This window comes from Cupressus sempervirens, chromosome 3 (assembly GCF_028749045.1).
Source record: "Cupressus sempervirens isolate cs-2001-9-10 chromosome 3, ASM2874904v1, whole genome shotgun sequence".
NCBI lineage: Eukaryota > Viridiplantae > Streptophyta > Pinopsida > Cupressales > Cupressaceae > Cupressus > Cupressus sempervirens.
This window is the reverse complement of record NC_143120.1, coordinates 314,614,742-314,628,940: the sequence shown is the minus strand read 5'-3', so window position 1 is coordinate 314,628,940 and position 14,199 is coordinate 314,614,742. Positions and strand designations below refer to the sequence as shown.

The 14,199-nt window shown below is 37.1% G+C and overlaps 1 pseudogene across 1 annotated transcript in view; it reads left to right on the top strand.

Moving 5' to 3' along the window:
- Positions 1-255: 255 nt before the first annotated feature.
- The window catches only part of LOC149566249 (COP9 signalosome complex subunit 4-like), a 95,294-nt pseudogene continuing 81,350 nt past the window's right edge, over positions 256-14,199 (top strand). Inside the window, exons 1-6 of the transcript XR_016362148.1 lie at positions 256-524; positions 699-850; positions 1,554-1,657; positions 1,928-1,986; positions 2,147-2,238; positions 2,331-2,431. The product of XR_016362148.1 is annotated as a COP9 signalosome complex subunit 4-like (transcript). The remainder of the gene's footprint in view (positions 525-698; positions 851-1,553; positions 1,658-1,927; positions 1,987-2,146; positions 2,239-2,330; positions 2,432-14,199) is intronic.

Below are 14,199 nucleotides of genomic sequence, written 5' to 3'. Positions count from 1 at the left end.
CTTAATATCATTTTTTAAAACTATCTTATTCATAGTACAAAACACATTACTCCTATTGATCATTGCACGATAATAGTAATTGCTTAAGAACTTCAATTTTATCCCATTCAAGTCTGACATCTACTAAATGTTTTATTCTCAAATTTTAATCATCGATACATCTTTACATTAATAAATATTAATTAAATAAATTGAAAATGAAAATAATCATGGTGGACTACAAACTCTTAAAAAAAAATTTAAACAGGACCTTGGTTGGGATCGAACGGGTGACCTGTAATACAGAAGAGTATTTATTTTGGGGAGAGATCGCAATTTACCTCCATTAACAGAGGATTCGAACGAGACCTTTGCACGATACAAACAAGAGAAAAGGAAGACAATGGCGGTTGAAATAGTTAGCGCTCTACAAACAGCCGCTGCAATTACAGACCAGAGACAGAAGATTGAACAATACGAACTCATAGTCGCATCTATTCTGTCCAACAATCATGTTCAAAATGCCAAAGCCTTCATTGACCACAGTAAAATCCTTTAAAACCCCAGAATCCCACCCTCACCCCAGAAAAACTGAAAACAGTCGTTTTGATAAGTAACGTTTTCTTTTTCTTCGTACTAGGATATCTTTTCTTTTCCCCTTTTTATTTGGTTTGATGTTTAGTTTTTTATTTTTATTTTTATTTTTTCAAACGGCGTAGTGGTGTCTGATGATGTGCCCCTGGTGGCGTCGAGACAATTACTGCAAATTTTTGCTCAGGAACTGAGCAAGTTGGAGCCCGAGGCTCACAAGGAGATTGCGCTCTATGCTCTGGCCCAAATTCAGACCAGAGTTGTTTCTTTTGAAGAACAGGTGATCTTAACGCTTTTATATAATTTATATTTAGTTTACCGAAACCATCGCTAAGTTCGAATGTATTTGTTTTTTTCCTCAAAGCAATGCATCTTATTATTAATTGTTGGTAGAAAGCACAATCAATACTATATGTATTATGTTATTATACCTGCTATCCTTTGTCCCTGTCTTGCATTTCCATTAGATAGAACGTTACGAGTTTAATTCATTGGGTTCCCCGTTTTGTTTTTCCTAATATATAGCAAGGGTCCATTGAATTGTTTTTTCTCTATTCACATGGTTCCTCATTTTGAGATTTTCCAAATCTATAGGAAGGGTTACTTGAATTGGCTATCTTACCTGCAACGCTTTGACACAAGTTTGCTTCATCTTTATGCTAATATTGCGACGACTATTGAGTTTATGATCAGTTTTTTGATATTTCTAAACTTGCTATTATGATTTGGGCACTAAATCATCTCAGCATTAGTTGTCAACATCGCTCTTGATTACTTTCACAGCAATCTTACACCTTGTAACAACCAAGACTGATGGTTTGTCCTTAAATATTGCACTATCTCTTTAATTCTAAGTGCTCATAATTCAAATTTTCCTCACATTAAAGTAACTGAATTCAATTATAAAAAAGATTAATTACTCTGTTAATTGATGTGGCATTTTTCACTTTTGTCATCATAATTGATCAGGTGAAACACCGCAGGTATCCATAATCAGGGAAAAGCTTGCAGAACTATATGAGGCTGAATATCAATGGTCAAAAGCTGCTCAAATGCTGAGTGGAATCGACCTAGATTCTGGAATTAGGTTCATATCTTAAGGATTGTCTAATGTTTTTACTTGCCATTTCTAATATGTAGCACTTCCATAGAAACAATACTTCATAGTGGAATCGACCTAGATTCTGTAATTAGGTTCATATCTTAAGGATTGTCTAATGTTTTGACTTGCCGTTTCTAATATGTAGCATTTCCATAGAAACAATACTCCATAGTCTACAAGTATTTTAGTAATAACTTTCCATCAGAGTATACTATGCACATAATGTCATACTTGCTCTAACTTATTTTTGTATAGGAATCTTGATGACATATACAAGTTATCAACGTGTTCAGATTGCTTGATTATACCTTGAGGTATCATTTGATGTTCTTGACACAAAATTACATTTTGTACAAATCCCCCTTTTTCAATTCCTAATATGATTACTATTCAACTTATGACTTCACAACTTTTATACGGCACGTTCCAATGTTTGTTTCCCTATTGAGCAAGAGTGTTTGTGTCATCTGTCAGGATGATGGTGCTGTTAATGCAGAAATATTTATTAAAAAGCTTCTTTCATGGTGCGCAATAGCCATGATGAAGCATTAAATTTGGAATATAAGGTAATTATTCTAACTTTTTGCAATTGGTGCCCTTTTCTGCTAATCTTGAATAATCTATTAAGCTCATAAGTATTTGCTCTGTTATTTTTCAGGTTTGTTATGCACGCATTTTGGACATGAAACGTAGATTTCTAGAAGCTGCACTACGTTATTATGAAATCTTACAGATTGAGAAACGCCAAATTGGAGACAAGTATGGTTCTTGTATATTGTATTACAAATCTGCAAGCCTTAAGTAGTTAATCTGGTTCTTGTATATTGTATTACAAATTTGCAAGTCTTAAGGAGTTAATCTGTGTTGCAGAGACTACAGTCTACTGTCTCAAAGCCTTAGGGTCTAGTGAAATATGACAAACTTATTGGCAGGCTATCAATGACTATTTTGAATAACTGCATTTTTATGTTCTTAAATAGCTCTCTATGGTAATTACTATCATCTTATTTTCTCATTTAAAAAAAGAAATGTACAAGAATGACAAACTAGATGAATATCAGAATATAGCTTCTACAAATATACAAGATGTGTCCAAGGGGTTTAGATTAGTTGGTTGAAGCGATTAGTTTCCATTGTGGAGACCCCAGATCAAATCCCACGAGGGACATCTTTGTTGAATTCTAAGTTGTGACTCTTAGTTTTTTGATGGGACGCAACCCAAGCACAGAATGGACACAACAGGAAAGGGAAAATTTTATTAACTGTGAAAATATGCTAGTACACTTAGTGCAGAGAAACAGACTCCAAAACATGCCCTATGGGCTTACAATAGCATAAATCTGGAGATAAATTCTTCTCCCAGTACCTTCTTTCAAACTCCACTCCTAACTGCCTTTTACAATGCCAGAAATGTTCTTAAATAGACCCCGGAGGGTTAAGGATTAGGAATACACTTTAGAAAGTGCTAGTTGGCATCCACCGACCAAATAGAAGGCTCTAGAAGTCACATTAGAAGTCAGCACAAAATTAGAAGAATTCAGAAACGGTAACTGAACTTCCGAGAGGCATAACTTTTCAACCGTAGCTCCGATTGACGAACCGTTTACATTTTTGGAAAGCTCTTGAAGCGCTCTATAGCCCTATGGACCAGCTTCGCTCGTCCCCCATTTTTCAGCCCTGTTCGAGGTCATTTAATGCCCCTAACCTGACTTTGAAGCATTCTTAGGATGTCTCCAGAAACCGAAAAATTGCGATAACTTTCAAACCGTGGGGCCTTTTGACCTGATTCTTTTTCTGGAATGCTCTAAATTACAATGACAATCATCCGACCAATTTACACCTTCTAGTTCACCAAAATGATGGCTCAATTACATACTCCTATTTTTTCGGCATTTACATGTATCCCAAGGTGATTCAAAACTTTAACCTAGAACACTAATAGTGGAACTGTGAGAGTTGGAACCTTTATTTGACCCAAATGGGTATCCAGAAATGAAAACACATGAAACAGAAACTAAGTCTAAGTACATTTTTTTGGATGACACAGGATTGCCCTTATACCTCTGGATGCTCCTGCATCAGACACCCAGGGTAGATTGAAAAGTGACCCTGTCACTTTATGAATGGTAGAGGAAATCCCAAATGGGAAACCTCAGCTGCTGATATCCAAGTGGAGTCCTCGATCGGTCGGCCTTTCCACTTAACCAGATACTCTTCATACTGCCTATTTCTGGTACTCCTACCCACACGACTATCCAGAATCTCCTCTATCTCCTCCTTCTTAGAAGTAGGAATTGGACATGGCTCTAACATCAGCTCCTCATCTGCACCATCATCATGATACTCTGTTAAGTCTGCAATGTTGAAAATAGGAGAAATGTGAATTCCATTTGGCAACTCTACTTCATATGCATTTCCTAAGTCATGTTTCTTCAAAATTTTGCAGGGGCCAAATTTCTTCATCTTCAGCTTGTTGTAAGTACCGGCTGAAAATCTTTCTTTTCTTAAGTGGACCATGACTAGATCCCCTACGTGGTACTCCTTATGTCTTCTCCTTTGATCAGCCCTAGCTTTATACACTTGATTCATCTTGGTAATGTGTGCCTGAACCTCCTCATGTAGACACTTGATATGTTCAGCAAATTCTTCAGCTTCAGCACTTGTCCTCTCCCCTTGCTCTATCTTCCTCAATTCTAGTGCAGTTCTTGGGCTACTTCCATATACAATTTGGAATGGTGATTTACCAGTACTCTTGTTTATAGAGTTATTGTAAGCAAACTTTGCTTGTGGTAGAATCAAATCCCACCCCTTGGGCTTATCCCCAACTAAACATCTCCGCAAATTGCCCAGACTTCTGTTTACCACTTCTGTGGCCGTCAGTCTGCGGGTGATGTGTGGAACTGAATTTCAAGTCTGTTCTCAACTTCTTCCACAATGTTCTCCAGAAATACCCCACAAATTTAGTATCTCTGTCAGAAACTATACTCTTTGGGAGGCCATGTAGTCTTACCACCTCTCTGAAAAACAAGTCTGCAATATGGACAGCATCATGAGTTTTGTGGCATGGAATGAAATGTGCCATTTTGGAGAACCTATCAACCACCACAAATACTGAGTCATTACCCCTTTGTGTCCTCGACAATCCAAGAACAAAATCCATACTTATGTCCTCCCATGGCTTTGATGGAACAGGCAATGGCTGATATAGTCCAATATTGTGACTAAATCCTTTGGCCACTTGACAAACCTGGCAATTCTGTACAAACTTCTTCACATCCTGTGACATTTGAGGCCAAAAATAATGTTCTTTGAGAATGGCAATGGTCTTATCTCAACCAAAATGTCCTGCCATCCCTCCACTGTGTTTCTCCTTAATCAGATTTTCCCTCATGGAACTCCTTGGAATGCATAATTGACTGCCCTTGAATAACATACCATCCTGAATTAGATAGTCCAACCACTTAGTTCTGTCTACAACAACAGGCTCTTTACAAGCTTTTCACGCTTCAACAAAATCAGGATCCTTAGGGTACACATTCTTGAGTTTATCAAACCCAACTACTTCAACCTGCATTACTGTAAGCAACAACTGTCTCCTACTTAGTGCATCTGCAACCCTGTTAGATTTTCCACTTCTATGCTTTAACACAAATGTATAGCTCTGCAAGAACTCTACCCACTTCATATGCCTCTGATTCAATTTACCTTGGCTATTTAGGTACTGTAATGCTTGGTGATCAGTATATAAAACAAATTCCTTTGGCAATAAATAATGCCTCCATTTCTTTAAGACCTGAACTATTGCATAGAACTCTTGATCATAAACAGAATACTTCTTTTTCGCATCATTCAATTTCTCACTAAAATATGCAATAGGCTTACCTTCTTGGCTTAATACAGCCCCAATAGCACTGCCACTAGCATCACAATCCACCTGGAACACCTTTCTAAAATCTGGAAGTGCCAACACAAGTTGTTCTGTCACCTTCTTCTTCAGCAATTCAAAACTTCTCGTAGCTGCCGCAGTCCATTTGAACTCTTTTCTATCGCCTCTTATTGTGTTAGTCAGGGGTGCACATATGCCACTGAAATTCTTAATGAACTTTCTGTAAAAACTAACCAGACCATGAAATGATCTTACCTCAGTAGCAGACCTTGGAGTAGGCCATTCCAAGATGGCTTTTACCTTCTCTAGATCCATTTTGAGACCTTCAGGTGATATAACAAACCCTAAGTAGACTAACTCCCTTTTTGCAAAGATACACTTCTTCAAATTAATTAACAGTTTCTCTTCCCTTAACCTTTCAAGGACACTACGAATATGCAATAAATGTTCTTCCAAAGTCTTGCTGAAAATTAAGATATCATCCAAATAGACAATAACAAATTTTTCCAAGAACTTCTTAAGTACCTCATTCATAAGCCGCATGAAAGTGCTTGGGGCATTCGTCAATCCAAAGGGCATGACTAACCACTCATAAAGACCCTCCTTGGTCTTGAAGGCTGTTTTCCATTCATCTCCTTCTCGTATCCGTATTTGATGATAGCCACTCTTGAGATCTATCTTTGTGAAGTACTGAGCTCCACTCAAGCAATCCATAAGGTCATCCATTCTTGGCAAAGGAAATCGATACTTGATGGTTATCCTATTTATAACTTGAGAGTCTGTACACATCTTTCATTCTCCATCCTTCTTTGGTGCCAGTACTGCAGGTACTGCACATGGATTCAGGCTCTCTCGAATCAAGCCCTTTCTCAATAGCTCCTGAACCTGTCTATTTAGCTCCTTAGTTTCAGTAGGAGTCATCCTGTGAGCAGCCTTGTTAGGCAAACTAGCTCCTGGAATTAAATCTATCTGATGACTGATTTGCCTTACCGGTGGCAATCCTTCTAGAACATTATCGGAGATGATATCTCCAAATTCACCTAGTAAATCTGAAACTTAAGTGGTATTTCAGTACTACCTTCTTTATCTTTCCTAGGGATCAAAGCATAGCACATACGTTGATGTTTCATGCCATCTAAAAACTTCCTTCCATCAACAAGACAAATCCTAGCACTGCTACATACCTTTTCGCCTTCCTTTTTCATGGGATTTAGTTTGTGGCGAACTCCATCCTTTGTTAGAGAGTATGTGTTTTCATGACCATCATGTACTGCATGCCTATCAAACTACCATGGTCTACCCAACAATAGATGACAAACAACCATTGGAATAACATCACAAAGAACTTCATCATGGTAACTCCCAATTTTGAACTTCACTAAACATTGTTCACTTACCAGGACCTTATGATCATCTTTCACCCAAGCAATCCGATAGGGCTGGGGGTGTTTCTCCCTCTTGAGCTTCAGCTTAGAGACCATCTCCTCTGATACCAAGTTATCAGTGCTACCACCATCAATAATCACATCACAACATTTATCCTCACACTTGCACCTGGTACGGAATAAACTCCTCCTTTGTCCTGGTTCAATCTCACCACTTAGTAGGACCCTTTCATTCACTAAAGTCTCTCCTCTTTCTGCATCCTCTGAATGTGATGATTGTGCATCCTCATCCACATGAGCAACCCTAGCTTGACCCTCAACTCTCCTATCTGTCCTTCCTTGTCGTTGAGGGCATTCAAAGGCACGATGACCTTCTTCATTGCAATGGAAACAGGTACCATGGAAGCCTCCTTTTCCTTGTCCACGTCCTTTACCTCTTCCTCGCTGATTTCCAAAGTCTTGATCACGGGAGCGGTTGAAACCCTCGTTCCTCTGGTTCTTGCTAGTACCCACATCTTCATTTTTCTTTTGGGTTTCATTTCGGCCTCCAGATGACCTACCTCTACCCCTTCCTCCTTGACCATGCCCTCTTTGTCTCCCTTCAAACCTCTTATTTAGCTTCTCTTCAACTCGTAGGGCAAACTGGTATGCCTCTTCAACACTGGTCATTTTTACCAGACTTAATTCCTCTTGGATGCTAGGTCGCAACTCACTGATATAATGAGCAACCTTCTCTTTATTTGCTTCTGCATGCCCTGCTCTAATAAGAAGTTGGTAAAACTCCTCTGTATATTCTTGGACTAACTTTCCTGCTTGCTTTAACCCATGCATCTTCTTAAACAAATCAAGCTCATAGTCAACAAGAATGAACTACTTCTTTAATTTGTCCATCATACGATCCCACCTTGTGATCTTATCCTTTCCTCTTCTATTTCTTTCCAATTGAACCTCTTGCCACCAGATTTTGGCATGCCCTTTTAGTTTGGCCTTTGCAAACGTAACCCTATCTGGGTCCCTGATATCCTCATACTCAAAGTATTCTTCCAGTTCATTGATCCAATCGATCAACTCATCTGGTTTCAAATTTCCTGAAAACACACCCACATCAATTGTAGGTCTTTTCCCAAACTTAGTAATGGCCCTAAAAAGCCTTTCCTCTGCCTGATTCAGAACTTCCCCGTCAACTTCCCCTTCTGGTCCAATTTCTTCTTCATTATCATCCTCACTTTCGTCACCTACAGCAACATTTGTTCCCCTACGGAGCTCCTCTTGCAACGCTTGTACTTGCCTTTGGAGGGCTCTAACCTCTTCAGAATTAATAGCTCCGGTCCTTCCACCACGCTCTCTTCGTGGAGGCAGCTTCTTAAGTCAAACCCACAACCACACAGTCCTGGTGCAAACTACCTCACAGTCGGCGCTCTGTCTACACACTTAGGAAAACCAGCTCTGATACCACTTGATGGGATGCAACCCAAGCACAAAATGGACACAATAGAAAAGGAAAAATTTTATTAACTGTGAAAATATGCTAGTACACTTAGTGCAGAGAAACAGACTCCAAAACATGCCCTATGGGCTTACAATAGCCCAAATCTGGAGATAAATTCTTCTCCCAGTACCTTCTCTTAAACTCCACTCCTAACTGCCTTTTACAATGCCAGAAATGTTCTTAAATAGACCCCAGAGGGTTAAGGATTATGAATACATTCTAGAAAGTGCTAGTTGGCATCCACCGACCAAATAGAAGGCTCTAGAAGTCGCATTAGAAGTTGGCACAAAATTAGAAGAATCCAGAAACGGTAACCGAACTTTCGGGAGGCATAACTTTTGAACCGTAGCTCCGATTGACGAACTGTTTACATTTCCGGAAAGCTCTCGAAGCGCTCTATAGCCGTATGGACCAGCTTCACTCGTCCCCCATTTTTCGGCCCTGTTCGAGGTCATTTAATGCCCTTAACCTGACTTTGAAGCATTTTTAAGATGTCTCCAGAAATCGAAAAATTGCGATAACTTTCAAACCGTGGGGCCTTTTGACCTGATTCTTTTTCTGGAATGCTCTAAATTACAATGACAATCATCCGATCAATTTACACCTTCTAGTTCACCAAAATGATGGCTCAATTACATACTCCTATTTTTTTTGGCATTTACATGTATCCCAAGGTGATTAAAAACTCTAACCCAGAACACTAATAGTGGAATTGTGAGAGTTGAAACTTTTATTTGACCCAAATGGGTATCCAGAAATGAAAACACATGAAACAGAAACTAAGTCTAAGTACATTTTTTTGGATGACACAGGATTGCCCTTATACCTCTGGATGCTCTTGCATCACTTCTATTGGTTGTAACTCTTAGTCTTCTATTGGTTATATTTGTCTCATTGTAAAAAAATGTGGATTCTAAGTTGTGACTCTTGCTCTTCCAAATGTTGTATCTAGTGTGGTTGCTCGAAAGGCGCTTGAAAAAGCTTGTAATTCTCATGTTGTTGCTTGAATGAGCACTAGATTTGTAAACGATTTCAATATCTAAATATACAAGATGTCCAAATAGAAAAGCCATAAGAGATTAGACCATTAGAAGTATGTTCAATACCAATTTTGACATGTCTTATTTTCAAAAAGTGGGTGCCCAAAATCTATTTTATTAAATCCTTCTCAAACTTCCTATGGAGTACCTTTCACTTTTTATATCATGTTTTAAAATATTGAGAGTACTTGGTTGCGTTCGGCCTTGGCTAAATATCATCATCACAAGGTTTGCTGTTGTATTAATCTCAAATAGATTTTAGAATATCCATAGCTACTTTGTCTTCTAAAATGGTTTGGAGTTGTGAAGAAGATATTGATGCACTTGCAAATTAGTGCAATCATAAACAAGATTTCTCAATCTTCTAGACAACCATAGTTCCCTTATCAGACTGAATATGCTCAAACTAGCTTCAATTCCTTTCACAAGCCTGTGAACTTGCTCCTTGGCTCAATAATCTAGAAGCAAGCATTGTATCTCACAAGTGTTTGCTCCTAAAGAGCTTCATCAATGTCCATAAACATCAACATCAACACGTAACATGTCTTTGTGACTTGTATATTCAGATTCAATTCCCAATTTTACTTGCAATTTTAGGATGTGGTTAAGATCTTGTAGTGGCTTCATAAAGCTCACTTGTGACTTAGTGATGTAGGATCATCATAGTGGTTGAACAATCTTGTGTCACCTAAAAAGACTTTGCTTTCATTTCTTGTTCCGTTTAGTTAGTTTACATGATGGGCTGGTTCTGATATTTTGTTTGAAGTATACATTATGAGTTTTGCTATGGGGTTTGAGTTGTGTGTTTGGGAGTCTAAGTAATCTACTATATTATCATGAAGGTCATTGTCATGCCTCTGATCTGACATTAAACCTGACAGAGGAATTGTCTTAGGACAGTATGATTTCACAATTTTTTATCCTAATGTCAACAGTGAACTGATTTTCTCTCCTAATGCCAATAGTGAACTGACAGCAGTTCATGATTACCATAACAGATCACAGGGAAACAGGATTGCTGCACATATATATCATAGAACAATCACCTAATGAATTGATCCTCTCCCCTTCATTTAGCAGCAATCCCCTCTAAATCGAACAGGAAATTAGTTAAACTTCACAATAATAAGTTATGAAGAGGTGTGGTTGGCCACAAGGGTCACAACCTGGCAGCGAATGGACATACACCATTCCAAGGGTCACAACTTCAAAAGAAAGTCCTAACATTCCAAGTCCGATGGAGAGATGTACGAAGACATTGCCCAGCATTCAAGGAAAGGATGGAATTAACAGCAGAAATAATCATAAATGCAGCAGGGCAATTTATGTAATAACTTTTTAAATTCTTGTGGTACAAAGAAATAGTTATAGTACTTATGCATGTGTATTTTTGTCAATTATATAGATGTGAATGTATATATTTATACCAGATTATATGCAGATATGAATGTTGAATCTAACATAAATATCTTTGCATTTATTAATGTGATTTTCTTTATGCAATAATCAATCATGTAGAGGAAAGGAAGGGAGTGCAAGGAGGGGGAACAACGGAGGATCCTTTAGTAGGTACACCACCTCACAAAAATGATTTAAGGTTTTAGTTTTCTAGATCGCTGCAAATGTAATAAGCACTGCCATTTAATTTTGGTATGTTTTATCCAAAAGACAGCAATATATTATTTATAATGAGAATAAGCCGTGAAGAGACATCTTTTCGTTAATCATATAATTAATATAATAAATTAAATCTCTCATATATATATCATTATTATATTAATTTCTCTCAAATGCTATATATATAAGTTTATTTGACTGAAGCTATTAAACGTCAACACTCCCTCTTAGCTAGGGAGGATAAACATAAGACATATATTACACTATTTGTAATTTTAGGAATAACAAACTTTAAGGATATCTTTGATCAAAAAATATCCACCATTTTGAGATCACATTTTATATCATGAGTATTGGCCTTAAGAATTTATGATATTCACCGATTACTCTGAGTAATGGTCTCTAGAATATCAACACATGATATTCACCATTTTGATATTACATTTGAGTATTGGTCTATAGAATATCAACATATGATATTCACCAAATACTCTTTGAGTAATGGCCTCCTAGAATGCAAGATATTCACCAAATATTATGAGTAATGGCCTTCCAGAACATCAAAATGTGTGATATTCACTAAGTACTCTGTGAGTAATAGCCTCCCAAAACATTAAGACATGTGATATTCACCAAGTACTCTGTGTAATGGCCTTCTAGAATATCAATAACATTCACCATGTACTCAAAAATGTTTATAAGGTATGTGCACACACATTTTCATAATGCTTACCATATAAACATCCACCATGCCAAGTATAATTTATTATGATTTGCATAGACATCGTAAGCTATCCATCATAATAGAAAATTAAGTTATTGTAAGATTGTCACCTTTCAATAACTTCTACAAATACAAGTGACATCATTTGGAAGTTGTCGCTTCCTCATGATGTACACAGGGGTTAGGCCCATTAAAATCACATTGTCATGATGTATATTTATGAGTCACAATCTTCTTGATTGCTACAATTTAATGATCATTGGAGAATCCATCTCAACATGGTTTACTTCCTCTAAATCAATATGATCGATATCTCTAAAAGTTGACTGAATCATATCCTCTATCTGCTCCTTCTCTTTCAAGGTTGTCTCTAATAAGATTTCAACAACTTCTCTTTCAAGGTTGTCTCTATTAAGATTTCAATTGAGCTCCTTTACCTTTAAAGAAGTGTCAGACTCCCTCTGAATTGGATGTCAATCCTCCTTTTCTTGCAAGAACATTCTTGGAGGAATAGATCAAGGCACATAGCTTTTATAGTATGTATTGAAAATGAAAATAAGAATGTTAACATTTATTAGGATGTTAGTAATTTAACTCATGCCTATTAGTAACAATAACATAAATAATTGTAACAAAACTTTTTATTTTATATTTTCAATAATGGAAGTTAGATAACATAATACTCAATGTTTACCTTTCATACTCCTATTATAAATCTCTTTGTATTTAACAAGCATTATATCAAAATGTCATGTTGATTGAATATATATATATATATATATATCATTGTCACATATATTCTCAATTATATATCCCATATAATATTTATTTGAACTCAGAAAGGAATATTTATAGTTGATCATTAGTAATGAAGCATACCTTAATACTTATCTTTATTGGGGTGATGCCCAAAGCCTTTACCCCCTTATAATAGCATCCCTTCATTCTCACCTTTAATATATGTCAAGGTGCTTGTGAAGTTAAATCTTAAAATTGAATAGAATAAGGTGTTAAGTCCTTAATTAGTTGTTGATGATAATTCACCCCTTTGGTCATATCAAATGCCACATGTAATATTTCTTTTCCCCTTTCATCTTCTTGGTTCATGCTGAAATGGTCATGCCTTGGACGATGACACTCTTATTTTCCACCTTTTTTTTTACAATTTCCTTATTACATGGCATTGAGTTTCGGATACTCTATACACTTAGGCATTGGTTATTTTACTTTACTCCCTTTGATATCGGTGACTTATACTCCTTTGATACATTGATATCCTCTATGCATCGGTGTTGTTGTCTAAGAGACCTTTTCCATCTTCTTGGCTCTTGTTGTTTCAACCGATAAAGCTTTGATGCTTCCAAATATGCGCATCTCCTTGCGCATTGAAAACCTCTACAATTGTCACTATGGATGCCTATGCTTTGTAATTTGGCCAACTGGGCCCTCGCTCCTCCTTTATCTTTTGGTCATGTTGCCCTTGACTCGCTCATTGTGCACTTATGACTATCTGCATTGAAGATGAGGGCACTTTGCTACTTCACATGCCCACCAAACCCATGATCTCGTTGAATAGTGACACCCACCTCAGAGTTCAAATCATATATCTTGCAAAAGAAAACCTTGTATGAAGGAAAGTAAACTGAATTTGAAATTATGCTCTTGGCCTTTGTATTTCCAGCCTGTAAGTGCATAAATACCATTAAAACCCCACTGGAAAGGTCATGCGCTTCTATGACCTATAATTTCATTTCTGCAATACCTTGCTCTCATCTGTCTTGTAAGGAGTCTCTTATCTATGCACCACTTTGGACAAAATAAAAATCAATGCTTCCATGGTTATTGCAAAGATGTATATAGTCACGTCATCATTAAGGCTTTCCCTGAATTTAGAATTATGCTGGATAATTGTGAGGTAAAGCGATTGAAGATCTCTTACTCTGTCAATAATATCTATCCCTCCTAAAATGCACCAATGAGTTTTATCAAGTTGGAGATTTATTATCGTCAACCATGTGATAGAAGAATATCCATGAAATCCAATCCCACTTATAATAGTCGATTCTCCAGCTTTGTGATAGGTAGGCATCTCAGTACCAAACCATAACGGTTCTTCCCAAGCTCCAGGGCTCACACGACAACCCACAAGTTCAATATAAACATCCATTGCATTGTAAACAACTGGCATTGTACTTCTATTGTCCATTGTTCATATCAGTAAGGTCTTCTAATACTTCAACAAAGAGTCTCTCTTATCTGAGATAAATTTCCATAGTGCTTTGATAACTTTACATTTGTAACTTGCTTTGATATCATGTTAGTTTTCTAGATTGCTGCAATGTAATAAGCACTGCCATTTAATTTTGGTATGTTTTTTTCCAAAAGA